The sequence below is a fragment of the Vulpes lagopus genome, chromosome 1, assembly GCF_018345385.1.
Source record: "Vulpes lagopus strain Blue_001 chromosome 1, ASM1834538v1, whole genome shotgun sequence".
In the NCBI taxonomy this organism is placed as follows: domain Eukaryota; kingdom Metazoa; phylum Chordata; class Mammalia; order Carnivora; family Canidae; genus Vulpes; species Vulpes lagopus.
The window spans coordinates 52,188,815-52,203,069 of record NC_054824.1 but is presented as its reverse complement, the minus strand read 5'-3'; the positions used below and the strand labels follow the sequence as shown (position 1 = coordinate 52,203,069).

The following is a 14,255-nucleotide window of genomic DNA, read 5'->3' as shown; positions in this document are numbered from 1 at the left end:
TGTAGGGATAGAGGGAACATTCCTCCACATCTTAAAAGCCATCTATGAAAATCCCACAGCAAATATAATTCTCAATGGGGAAGCACTGGGAGCCTTTCCCCTAAGATCAGGAACAAGACAGGGATGTCCACTCTCACCACTGCTATTCAACATAGTACTGGAAGTCCTAGCCTCAGAAATCAGACAACAAAAAGACATTAGAGGCATTCAAATTGGCAAAGAAGAAGTCAAACTCTCCCTCTTCGCCAATGACATAATACTCTACATAGAAAACCCAAAAGCCTCCACCCCAAGATTGCTAGAACTCATACAGCAATTTGGCAGCATGGCAGGATACAAAATCAATGCCCAGAAGTCAGTGGCATTTATGTACACTAACAATGAGACTGAAGAAAGAGAAATTAAGTAGTCAGTCCCATTTACAATTGCACCCAAAAGCATAAGATACCTAGGAATAAACCTAACCAAAGAGGTAAAGGATCTATACCCTAAAAACTATAGAACACTTCTGAAAGAATTTGAGGAAGACACAAAGAGATGGAAAAATATTCCATGCTCATGGATTGGCAGAATTAATATTGTGAAAATGTCAATGTTACCCAGGGTAATTTACACATTTAATGCAATCCCTATCAAAATACCATGGACTTTCTTCAGAGAGTTAGAACAAATTATTTTAAGATTTGTGTGGAATCAGAAAAGACCCCGAATAGCCAGGGGAATTTTAAAAAAGAAAACCATAGCTGGGGGCATCACAATGCTGGATTTCAGGTTGAACTGCAAAGCTGTGGTCATCAAGACAGTGTGGTACTGGCACAAAAACAGACACATAGATCAGTGGAACAGAATAGAGAATCCAGAAGTGGACCCTCAACTTTATGGTCAACTAATATTCGATAAAGGAGGAAAGACTCTCCATTGGAAGAAAGACAGTCTCTTCAATAAATGGTGCTGGGAAAATTGGACATCCACATGCAGAAGAATGAAACTGGACCACTCTCTTTCACCATACACAAAGATAAACTCAAAATGGATGAAAGATCTAAATGTGAGACAAGATTCCATCAAAATCCTAGAGGAGAACACAGGCAACACCCTTTTTGAACTCGGCCACAGTAACTTCTTGCAAGATACATCCACGAAGGCAAAAGAAACAAAAGCAAAAATGAACTATTGGGACTTCATGCACGTTTTTATAAATGGCAAGATTTCATTCTTTGTGATGGCTGAGTAATATTCTAATACACTCACATACACACAATCTCTTCTTTTTTTAAAAGATTGTATTCATTTTTTCATGAGAGACACACACAGAAAGAGGCAGAGACACAGGCAGAGGGAGAAGCAGGCTTCCTGTGGGGAGCCTGATGCAGGACTTGGGACTCAATCCCTGGACCCCAGGATCACACTCTGAGCCAAAGGCAGACACTCAACCACTGAGCTACCCAGGCATCCCACACAACCTCTTCTTTATCCATTTATCAGTTGATGGACACTTGGGCTTTTAGGATGGACATTTTAATAATATTGGCTCTTCCAATCCATGAGCATGAGAATATTTCCATTTGTTTGCATCACCTTTCATTTCCTTCATCAATGTTTTATAGTTTTCAGTGCAGGCCTTTCACCTTCTTAGTTAAATTTATTCCTAGTTATTTTATTCTTTTTGGTGCAATTGTAAATGGAGTTGATTTCTTAATTTCTCTTTCTGCAACTTTGTTATTAGTGTATAGAAATGCAACAGACTTCTGTATATTAATTTTGTATCCTGTGACCTTACTGAATTCATTTTTCATTTTTAATGGTTTTCTGGTGATGCATTTAGGGTTTTCTATAAATAGTATCATGTCATCTGTAAATAGTGACAGTTTTACTTCTTCCTTACCAATATGGATGCCACTTATTTCTTTTTCTTGTCTGAGTGCTGTGGGTAGGACTACCAGTGCTATGGTGATAGTGAACATCCTTGTCTTGTTCCCAATCTTGCAGGAAAAATTCCCATTTTTTTTCACAGTTGAATTTGATATTAGTTAAGAGTCTTTCACATGTCATCCTTATTTTGGGGTGTGTTCCCTTTATTTTTTTTTAAATTTTTATTTATTTATGATAGTCACAGAGAGATAGAGAGAGAGGCAGAGACACAGGCAGAGGGAGAAGCAGGCTCCATGGACCGGGAGCCCGACGTGGGATTCAATCCCAGGTCTCCAGGATCGCGCCCTGGCCAAAGACAGGCGCCAAACCGCTGTGCCACCCAGGGATCCCTGGTGTGTTCCCTTTAAACACTCTTTGTTGAGAGTTTTTATCATGAAAAAATGTTGAATTTTCTCAAATGCTTTTTTTTTTGCATCTATCGAGAGGATCATATGTTATTTTTTGTTTTGTTAATGTGTATCACTTTGATTGATTTGTGAATTTTTTATTTTTATTTTTTAATATAAATTCAATTAGCCAACATATAGTATGTCATTAGTTTCAGATGTAGTGTTCAATAATGTATCAGTTGCCTATGAATACTAAACCATCCTTGCTTCCCTGAAATAAATTCCACTTGATCACGAGGAATGATCCTTTTAATGTATTGTTGAATACAGTTTGCTAATATTTTATTGAGGACTTTTCCATTTATGTTCATCAGAGATATTGGCCTGTAGTTTTCTTTTTTGTAGTGTCCTTGCGTTTAATATCAGGATAATGCTGGCCTTTTCATTAACATTTCATTAACATTAACATTAAATTCTGTTTTTTTTTAAAGATTCTATTTATTCATGAGAGACACACAGAGAGAGAGAGAGAGAGAGGCAGAGACACAGGCAGAGGGAGAAGCAGCCTCCATGCAGGGAGCCTGATGTGGGACTCGATCCCGAGACTCCAGGATCAGCCCTGGGCGGAAGGCAGGTGCTAAACCGCTGAGCCACCCAGGGATCACCATGCTGGCCTTTTCAAATGAATTAGAAAGCTTTAGTTCCTCTTTTTCTTTCTTTCTTTCTCTCTCTCTTTCTTTCTTTCTTTCTTTTTTTGTGGGGGGGAATAGTTTAAGAATAGGTATTAATTCTTCTTTAAATGTTTGGTAGGATTCACCTGTGAATTCAGTTCAATTTTGTTACTATTAATTGGTCTCTTCAGATTTTCTATTTCTTCCTAATTCACTTTTGGGAGATTGTGTGTTTCTAGAAATTTTCCCATTTATTCTAGGTTGTTCAATTTGTTGACATATAATTTTTGTTGTAGTCTCTTATACCCCACGCAGGAGTGCCCTTGCTTTGTGGTGGAACTGAGGAATGTAGTCCAGGGGTTCTCAAGGCCCTCCACACTGGGGACTTCCTAGTGGGGGCTTGTGGATACTTGCCTCAGATCAGGAATTTCTTGGAGAATTTTTATTAAGACTGGGAAAATGGTTGGTTCCACCCACTTCAATTATTTGAAGTTTTAAGTCTTCAGGAGGCACTTCAATTAGTGAACTATGATGTAAAATTACCTTAGTTGTTCTTTGAGTAAATGAGAACACCACCGATGCACCTAAATTGATCGCACATAGGGAGTCTCCATTAAGAAGTCCAGAAAGGCCATATTGTTGCCAACCTCATGTTTACCATGATAGAATCTACAATTATAAGCTGTCTGGAAGGCGCCAATTCCTATTTACATAAGTTACAAAGATTATGAGAAACATTTCCTTGTCCTCTGTTAATAAATTTTTAAGAAGTGTGCTTGGAAGTTGGTAAGAAAGTAGATCTTAAATATTCTCATCACAAAAAAGAAATGGTAATTATGTGATGTGATAGAGATGTTACTTAAAACTACAGTGGTAATCACATTGCAATAAATAAGTGCATCAAATGACATATTTTGTACCTTAAAGTCACACAATTTTTTTTTTCACACAATGTTATATGTCAATTATATCTCAATAAAGTATGTGGGGGGAGGGAGATGTGAATATTCTGAAAATGAACAGAGACGAGATTCAGAATACCTTACTGAATTAAATTTTAGTCAGTTTGGTAGTTATGTTTTCAATTCTGGAGAAGAGAGTGAAAGAGATAGGTGAAGGCAGAGATTAAAGGCCTGGATTCTGGCTTTCATTGTGTCCCTTTGGACAATAGGAGGTTGAGGAAGTCACTTACCTTGTCTGAACTTCAGTTTTTCCTATAAAGGAGGATATTAAGAACACTTAGAGGTACTGAACACATGTCAGGCACTAGTCTGAACACTTTACGAACCCTTGAAACAAACCAACGTGTAATTGTCGTCACTTTTATTTTAAAGATGAAGAAATCAAGGTATCTGGAGATGGGCTAACATTCCTGAGGTCACACACTTTCTAAATGGCTCACCTAAGATTTGAAACTGGGCACTATGCTTTAACCCACCTCAACTAGGTAATCTCGTTTGCCTATCCTCCATTCTGCTCTATGTTTTGGGAAGATGACCCACGTGTATGGCTTTGGTGGGGTTCCAGCAGTGACAAGAGATCAGAGAGTGGGAGAAGAGAGAGGTTGAACACCTTCTTCCCCAGTAGCCTATCTGAAGGATACACAAGACACATTTATCAAAGGTAGTAACTTTTGTCGAGTGCTCTCCACAGAATTTATCTAATCAGATTCTAGAAACTTCTCTTTTCTCATCTCTCTCCTGGCTTGCAGGTGAAAATGACTCTTCATTCTTGCCAGCCTAGGATCCTCACTGGTTACACTTTATAATCTATAAAGTTGCATACAATGTACTATAGCAGGAGTAAGTTCATTTTATGGTCACCATGATGTCTGGCTGGGACACTGTAGGTTCTGTATCTGTAAATCCTCTTAGGTGGTACCCTTGGAAGGGAGAACACAGGAGCATGTTACAAGGGACAGCTCCAGAACTGAGATACTAGAGAAAGTGAGGATGGTGGTAAATGGCTTTGTGCCTACATGACCTGGCCAGAATTTGTAGAATTTAGGCACCCTCCAACCTTCCAAATTTATGTAAGCTCTGGTACACCAAAATTTTTTCATTCACTGAATGTACCATGAATTGACACAACCTCTTCTTTCTGCCTGGCACAGTCCTTCTTTTGCCTAGAAAACTCCTCTGGATATCAGCATGAATGTTACTGACTTAGGGAAGCCTTCCTTGGAACATGCCTTTGGTTCTGCAAAAATGGATCACTATTTTCATTATATGCTCTATTAGCTTTTTGGAACGTTTCTTCACAACACTTACCAGAGTTTATTATTATGCATTTGGTGATAATTTGATCCATGCCCACTCCTTCACTAGAAGAAGAGCTCCAGGAGGCCCGAAATTTCCAGAAGTGAGCACAGTGCCTGAGTCCAGTGTACACTGAAAATTCCTTGTTAAATGCATAGATGGGTGTGTGACACAGCATCATATAAAATGCTGAAGATGGTGGAATGGGAAGAAAAATTAGGGAGAGCTGTCTAGTGGCTCCAGGTGCAGACAAGCAAAATGGAAACATGTTTTTGCGTGAGGTCGTACAAAAGTGTTGACATGCTTATGGAAAAACAATTTTTCTCTCAGAAGGGCAGCAAAATGTCCTTATAAGGGACTAAACTGATATTAGTAATAGCAAGAGGAAGAATATATCTTACAGTTATTGGAAGTTCAACTCCTAGCATGAGAAGTGAGGAAGGACTGGGGAGAGCCGTGGCAAATGGAGGGCATTTTCTTAGTATTGTCACTATTGGGCCAGAGTTGGAGCTGGAGGACAATACAGAACAGACCATATGTGTTACATGCCTTGGTCTTCAGAGAACTTTACCTGCGAGAAAAAATGTGCAAGAAACTATGGAATCCATCCAGTTAGAAGGAGAATAAGGGGTGCTGGTAATTTCATTGGTGTAGGTTTAAAATAATGACTATTTTCTTTACTCTTGTTTCACAGTGTTATCAACACAACCTTTAAATTACATATCTCACCAGGCATGGGACATGTGTGTTAGAAGTTGACATCTTTTTACTTAGCCAATGCTTTTAATCTTCATCTTCTCTTCTCCACCAGAAGTGATATTTCAGAGTTGATTATGGTTCTTTCTGTAACTAACCTTTGTCATACTATCTCTGTACTTTAGTATCATTTCTGAATTTAGAATCCTATTTCATAATTTATTTGGATCTGAAATTTGGCAGCATCTTTATTTTTTTTTATTTTATTTTATTTATTTATTTATTTATTTTATTTATGATAGTCACAGAGAGAGAGAGATAGAGAGAGAGAGGCAGAGACACAGGCAGAGGGAGAAGCAGGCTCCATGCACCGGGAGCCCAATGTGGGATTCGATCCCGGGTCTCCAGGATCGCGCCCTGGGCCAAAGACAGGCGCCAAACTGCTGCGCCACCCAGGGATCCCAGCATCTTTATTTTTTAGTATGCTTTTATATGGCTTAAAAATATTTCCATTTAGGTTGCACACTTGGACGAAAAGCTTTACTGAGTATAAGTGGCTTATTTAAATCAACAGATATACCATAAATGGAAAAAAGCCGACTTCACATGTAAATAATAAAATAGCATTTCTAAGTTTAGCTACAGGTTTATTATTGAATTCTGCAGGGAACTGACTGAACTAATCCCAAATACCATCCTTTTATGACCAATTTGTGTGGACAGTTATAAATAGTACAGTGAAGTCTGTCTACAGGGCTACAAGCCAAAAATATTTGACTGTCATGAAAGAACTGTTGTTCTTTATAAATAAACAATTATTAAATGGCATTTCTGAAACTGGACACTGAGTAAAGTGATTTATCAGTAGATAGCCTAATTAAAACATTGATTAGATAAAAGTTCCATTCAAAATGGTTTGCTTTATATATTATATATTTATTTAAACATGTAAAAGTTACTTCCATGTAGACTTAACATTGATAAGATATTTATACTTAAAATTTATTCGTTAGAACAAATTATATAGTGTTGAAAATTTTGTTAACATTTTAGTGTAAAAATTATACTCTCAGAAATTATTCTCTTTACAAGTTTAATGCATACTTTTTATAAAAACCATAACAATAGGGGCACCTGGGTGGCTCATTTGGATGGGTGCTGGATATGTGGTTTTAGGTCAGGTCATGATCTCAGGTCATGATTTCAGGGTTGTAGTATTGAGCCCCTGTGCTCAGCCTAGAGTCTGCTTGTCCCCCCCCCCTCTCTCTCTCTCTGTTCCTCTTCTCACTTGTGCTCTCTCTCTCTCTCTCTCTCTAAGTCAATCAATCAATCAATCTTTAAAAAAAACTCTGTAATAATAATCCATGATGGTTAAAAAATAGAACAAGAAATGTCTAAAATTTTACTATCTAGAAACAACCTAGCATTATACCTTCTAGGTCCATTTTGGAGGGTTAATGTCCCTCCAAAAATGTGACTTGGAACTCTTTCCAAATTAGCAAATATAGGGATACATCATCATTTTGAGTTGCTACTCTTGATGACTTCAATTTTTTTAAAACATTTTATTTATTTATTTGAGAGAGAGAGAGAGCATGAGCAGGGGAGAGGAGTAGAGGGCAAGAGAGAAGCAAACTCCCTGCTGAGCAGGAGCCCGGGATCATGACCTGAGCTGAAGGCAGACGCTTAACCAACTGAGCCACTCAGGCACCCAACGACTTCAATTTTTAAGACCTGTTCCTCCACAGGTATACTTGTCTGATTATGCAACACATACCCAGAAAGACTATACGAAATCATACCTCAGAACAGTTTTTGGAGGAAGGAAGGGAGAAGGAATTTGACTGCCAGTTCCCTTTCTTCTCTTTTCCATTGGTAAAAGTTTTCCTCACATGAAAGTTTACCCTCTCACACACTGGCTCATCACTCAGCATCTTTGGCAGCCGCTTGCCAAGCCAGATCTATTCTGTAGTGCAATTCTCCATTTGAAGTGTCAGAAAGAGCCAGAGACTGTGAATGTGGCTGATCGTTTTTAGCAGGTGGACTTTCATGGGTCTACGCAGAATAGGTCAGCCATAGGCAATAGCTAAAGTAAAGAAAGCAAAGTGAACTAGGGTCTAAAGCATAGGTAAGGCTGAGAGAACCTATGGAGGCAAATAAGACTTATAGTGAGGAAATATAATTTAGTTTATTTTCTAGTTTTCATTATAATAAGTAAGGATGCAATGAAAATCATTTTACATACATGTTGTGCACTTATCTGTATACTATCTGGAAATAAATTCTCAGACACATATTGCTGAATTAAAGGCTTCTAAGTCCCAGGGAATTTTCCATATTGCCTTAAAAAAAAAAAAAAGAACAATTAAAGGGAGGATGTCCAAGGAGCTTAGGTGGAATCCAGTTTCATAGATTGTCTCTTGCCTTTGCAGCTGGCTGGATTCTGCTGCCTGACTTAGAGGAAATGCTGAAGCTTTGGAAACATCTCCCTTCTTATTTTCTCAGTTTTCACTTTGTTTCTTACTTATTTACGTACCTGATGTTTACCCTGAAGATGGTTCACCCAGGATGTTCTAGCAGAGAAATGCAGGCACTTTTCACTTTAAGAATTCTTTCTTTCGGGGGATCCCTGGGTGGCACAGCGGTTTGGCGCCTGCTTTTGGCCCAGGGCGGATCCTGGAGACCCGGGATTGAGTCCCACGTCGGGCTCCCGGTGCATGGAGCCTGCTTCTCCCTCTCCCTCTGCCTGTGTCTCCACCTCTCTCTCGCGCTCTGTGTATCTCTGATGAATAAATAAATAAAATCTTTAAAAAAAAAAAGAATTCTTTCTTTCTGGGAAAGTTGTCTACATCAACCAAGCATGTAGATTGAAGAGTGATATATGGGACTATTGATGGGAGAAGGGGGGATACTATCCCAGTCAGTCATACCTACCAGAGAATCAGTCTTGGTGGTTGGGGAGCAGTGGTGAAGCAGGTAGTGAAGCCAGACTGTCCTGTTTTTTCTATCCCTGTCCCCCTGCTAACTCTATGTATTCTTGGGCAAGTCACACACTGTGTTTCACTCTCCTACTTCCATTAAGTGAGGGGATTGAACTAAACTAGACTAATTCTTTTTTTTTAAAATTTTTATTTATTTATGATAGTCACAGAGAGAGAGAGAGAGGGGGGGGGGGCAGAGACACAGGCAGAGGGAGAAGCAGGCTCCATGCACTGGGAGCCTGACGTGGGGTTCGATCCGGGGTCTCCAGGATCGCGCCCTGGGCCAAAGGCAGGCGCTAAACCGCTGCGCCACCCAGGGATCCCTAAACTAGACTAATTCTAAGGAATACTTTAGCTTCATGATTTTGGTCATGAGACATGAAAATACAAATTAATGGATCTCTTCTTTGGTATTTGGCAGAAAAATAGAATATAGTGAATAAAATGTCATGAAACTCTGCCAAGCCATGACCATACTGTAAAAAAATTGTTGTAAATACTGTTTATGGTGGTAAAAATATTGAAAACACCCCGCATGCCCCAAAGTAAAAGAATCACTTACTGAAATGGTTACTCTAAAGTGCAGAGAGGTTGGTGGTGATGGTAGCAGTAACAGTGGTGATGGTGGTAAAGATGGTGGTGGTGATGGGAATGGTGGTGGGTAGGTGGGTAGATCAAAATGGGGTGAGGCTTCTTAATATGCACATAATTTTCTTTTGTTTTGAGTTCCATAATTCCAGTTGTTATTAAAACATTTTAAATTAATACCTTTCAAACATATTTAATGACATTTTAAGATATTCATGGTATAATATTAAGGTATTGTAAGAGCACAATGCAGTTTTTACATATGTGTGTATATGTGTGTAAAATGGTTCCAATTTTGTTTAAAAATGTGTAAAAAAATTAGAAAAAAATACTTAAAGTATTAACAACTACAGACAGCCCTTAACTTACAATGGTTGATTTAAGATTTTTTTGACTTTGCAATACCCACTCAATAGGAATCATATTTGGAATTTGAATTTTGATCTTTTCCAGGTGAGCTAAATGCAGCATGATACTCCCTTGTGATGCTTGGCGGTAGCAGCAAGCCATAGATCCAAGTCAGTCCTGTAATCACAAGAGTAAACAACTAATATATTTATAATAATTCTGTACTCCTACAAGTCCTATTCTATTTTTCACTTAGTATAATATTCAGTGTATTATGTGAGATACTTAATTCTATTATAAAATAGGCTTTGTTTTAGATGATTTTGCCTAACTGTGGGCTAATGTAAATGTTCTGAGCACAATTAAGCTAAGCTATCGTATCTTGTGTGTTAGGTGTTTTAAACACATTTTTGACTTAAAATATTTTCAACTTATGGTCAGTTTATCTGGATGTAACCCCCCTGTAATTAAAGGAAGACCTGTATCTTGGGGAAATGAGATTGAAAGTAATACATTTATTTTTTATTGAAGTATAATTAAAATACAATAATATATTAGTTTCAGGTGTACAACATATTGATTCAGCTATTCTGTGCATTACTCAGTGCTCACCATGGTACGTGTAGTCACCATCTATTATCATGTTATTACAACATTATTGACTATATTCCCTATGCTATACTTTTCAGCTTTGTGATATATTTATTTTATAACTGGAAGTTTGTATCTCTTGACCTTTATCTATTTTTCTCATCCCTCCACCCATCTCCTTCCTGGTGATTACCAGTTTCTTCTCTGTATTTAAGACTCTAAGGGTTTTGTTGTTGCTGCTTCTTATTTCTTCATTTGGGGTTGTTTCTGGTTCTACATTTAAGTGAAATCATATGATATTTGTCTTTTTCTGACTTATTTCGCTTAGCATAATACCTTCTAGGTCCATCCATATTGTTACAATTGGCAATGTCTCATTCTTTTTTTATGGCTGAGTAATATTCCAGTGTGTGTGTGTGTGTGTGTGTGTGTGTGTGTGTGTGTGTACCACATCTTTATCCATCCATTTATCAATGGACATTGGTTATTTTCATATCTTGTATATTATAAGTAATGCTGTAATAAACATAAGGGTACAGATATCTTTCAAATTAGTGTTTTTATTTTCTTTGGGTAAATACGTAGTAGTGGAATTACTGGATCATATTTTTATTTTTTTGAGGAACCTCTACACTGTTTTCCATAGTGACTGCACCAATACATTCTTACCAACAGTACGTGAGGGTTCCATTTGCTCCACATCCTTGCCAGCACTTGTTATCCTTTCTTTTTGGTACTAGCCATTTGGACAGGGGTAAGGTAATGTCTCATTGTGATTTTAATCTGTATTCCCCTGATGATTAGTCATGTTGGGCATCATTTCATATGTCTCCTGGCCATCTCTATGTCCTCTTCAGACATGTCTATTCAGGTCCTCTGCTCATTTTTAAATTGGATTTTTCTTGTATGTGTTGACTTATATAAATTTTTTATGCATTTTACATAGCAACTCCCTATGAAATATATAATTTGCAAATATCTTGTTTATTAGGTGGCCTTTTTGTTTAGTTGATAGTTTTCTTTGCTGTGCAGAAAGATTTTTATTTTGGTATAGTCCCATTCCATGAAAGTATTTATAAAACTACCTTGAAAGATCAAAAGAGCAGTAAGACTAAAGAAAAGAGCTGTCAAGTCCAGCTTGATGAGAAATGGCTTAGTAGACACTTAGGAACAGAAAAGTCATGTCTCAAGTGGTTGCAAGACAAGTAGATCTCTGCAGCCCTGTCTCCCAAAAGACCTCTTTTATAGCCCTAGAGGCCAGGGAGTATGTGTGCTGGTAGACCACTGGGAGGAAATGTAGTCCTAACTCCAGAGCTGATCAGGGATATTGTGAGTGAAGGGTATGCTTAAGGGTTATTACATGTATGGTTGGACAAAAAGAAAAGATGGGGGGAAGGGAGTATGCTCCAGAAAGCTTCAGGTCATCATGGCAGATTTGTCCAAAATGGCATTATCTGGTGCACACAGCACACCCCTCAATTCTGGTTCTTACAATCTCATGCACCTATCTCTTTCATGATGTCCCCTGAGTCATCAGTAAGGGTCTCTTTGGGCAGGTTTTTTGCCAGATGGTATTGAAGGGATAAGCCAGAGCAGTAGTACAGACAGTAATGGGAAAAAAGATCTATACTGATGATAAAACAGAATGAGTAATATTTTTTGGCATTGTGGTTTCTGGTTCTAAACCGGCTTCAACCACTGGCTCAAAGTGGGCCTGAGATCATTTCCCTGTAGGAATGACACCCACCAGCATAACTTGGAAAAAGGTAACTTAAATGAAAGGAGCAAATGACATATCTAGCATGAATCTCATTGCACATAGGTCTGTGCCCATTGCAGAGAAAGTTTTCCTTCACCAGAAAAAGAGAGGAGGAGCAGACTAAGGATGAAAGAATAATGCTTAGTAGATACTTATCTGGGGAGATCCCCTCCATCTATTAAGATGACATTAGTGGCTTCCCTCTTTTTTTTTTTTTTTAAAGATTTTATGATTGGATTGCACAGCAATTGCATCCCGTGATGTGTGAAATCCTTCTAAGTTTCAGAAGGGAGATCAAGTACTTGCTGGCAGCTGCTAGGATGTCAATATATGGAAGGGCATGCAGCTTCCTTTGCTGTGTTCCAACCCATATTAGCACTGTGATGTCCACTGTGCTTATGAACCCATAAAGCCAATTCTGAACTTTGTACAGGTCTAAGGACCCTGATCTTTGCTAGGGTGTCTGCCTCAGTATTCCCAGGAGGTAAGACAGGTCAATGTGCTGAGACGTGAAGAATAGTAAGAGAGGCATATATCTTTCCATAATTCTGCTTTCCATAATGGCTTCTGTAAAACTTAGCAGTTGTCCCAAGACTTTTGGGCCATCTAGGTTGTCAAACCTTTCTAGACAGGCTAACTGCAGAAGTTAAGGGGCCAAGGTTTAAGTATGCACATCATCCAGTAAGCCCTCAATCCAGCCCACTAGCTGCTTTTATAGTCTCCAGTTTCAACCCAGAGAGTCTGAGGTTGGATTGCTACCACAGTCCAATGAGTAAAGATTCTCTCTACTGAAGAATCTTCAGGAATAGGATATGCGTCTTTCTTTACTTGTGAGGAGGTCTCCATGGGAGGTTCTGGGGAAGAATGAAAAATTTCATATTTTACTGGCCCCAAAATAGCATGCTTCCAATGGACTAATGGAGAGAATACTCCCTGGTTCTATGTAAGCATGCCATTTTTGTAATATAGGGGCTTGTGCTATGGCACTAGCGTCTTGTGAATATGTCCATACTTTTATAGGCAACCCAGTCTGGACAATTACCAAAAGAGTGGTCATTAAAGGCTACATTTATTGAAGGGCCTTATAGACCCTCCAAACTTGTTGCTCAGTAGGAGAATATCATATCTCTGCTCCCTTCCAGAGTTGTGACCAAAAGTCTAATTGGGTTCTCTTTCCATGCTGTCTACCACAATGCCCAACTTATTCCATCTGGTGTCATATTTAGGGCCACTTAACTGTCATCTGGGGTCTTGGGGATACCAGATGAAAGTGTTCCTAAGGTCTGTGCTGGAACAACTGATATCTGAGTTTGATCAAAAGCAGCTTGATGTTGTTCTACTCAATGCCATTGTGTTTCCTTTTTTACCAGAAGGTATAGAGGGTTCAGGCATTGTGCTAGATGTGGGATAAAGGTCGACTACACCTGAAACTTATAGTTGCTTCACTGTGTTAGGAATGAGAAATTGTTGGATCTAGTCAATCACAGAGCCTGATATAAGATGTGTCTTACCTGACCAAGTAATCCCTAAAAACTTCCCATCCTCACTTTTTCAAATGAAATCAGGCCATTCAAGTAATATATAATAGAGACAAGTCCTCAGAGTTTAGCATCACATCATCAATATAATGGAAACCTCTTAACTGCGGGTGGTGGGTGGGTATAAAGACAAACCATGGGCAATTATACTATGGCAGATAGGGGTGCTATGTAAATAAACTTGTGGCAATACCTGGAATGTCCACTATGGACCACACCATACAAAAATGAATTGGTCTTGTGATTCAAGATGCAAAAGAATACTAAATAAAATGTTGGCTAAATCCAAAACCATGTAGCATTTGTTCAATGATTTGGGTGATATTAGGGACAGCAGAGTGTATTTCAGGAACAACCATAATCACTTCTCCATAATCAGTGGTCATTCTCTAGGTGCTGTCCAGTTTTTTCACAAGACACACAAGCTATTATAGGAACTTTATGCTTGCCTGATTATTTTTACTTTTAGTAATTCCTATATAGTGACAGATACTTCCTCAAATCCTCTTGGCAACTGGTAATGCATTATACTTACTGCCTGGTGCAGGAAAAGGAATAACATAG

General features: G+C 38.5%; 1 long non-coding RNA gene across 2 annotated transcripts in view; it reads left to right on the top strand.

Moving 5' to 3' along the window:
* Nucleotides 1–8,614, top strand: part of LOC121493917 — a 35,243-nt gene extending 26,629 nt beyond the window's left edge. For both annotated transcript variants that reach the window (XR_005988588.1, XR_005988586.1), the window contains exon 3: nt 8,319–8,614. This is a non-coding gene — a long non-coding RNA (uncharacterized LOC121493917). The remainder of the gene's footprint in view (nt 1–8,318) is intronic.
* Nucleotides 8,615–14,255: the final 5,641 nt, after the last annotated feature.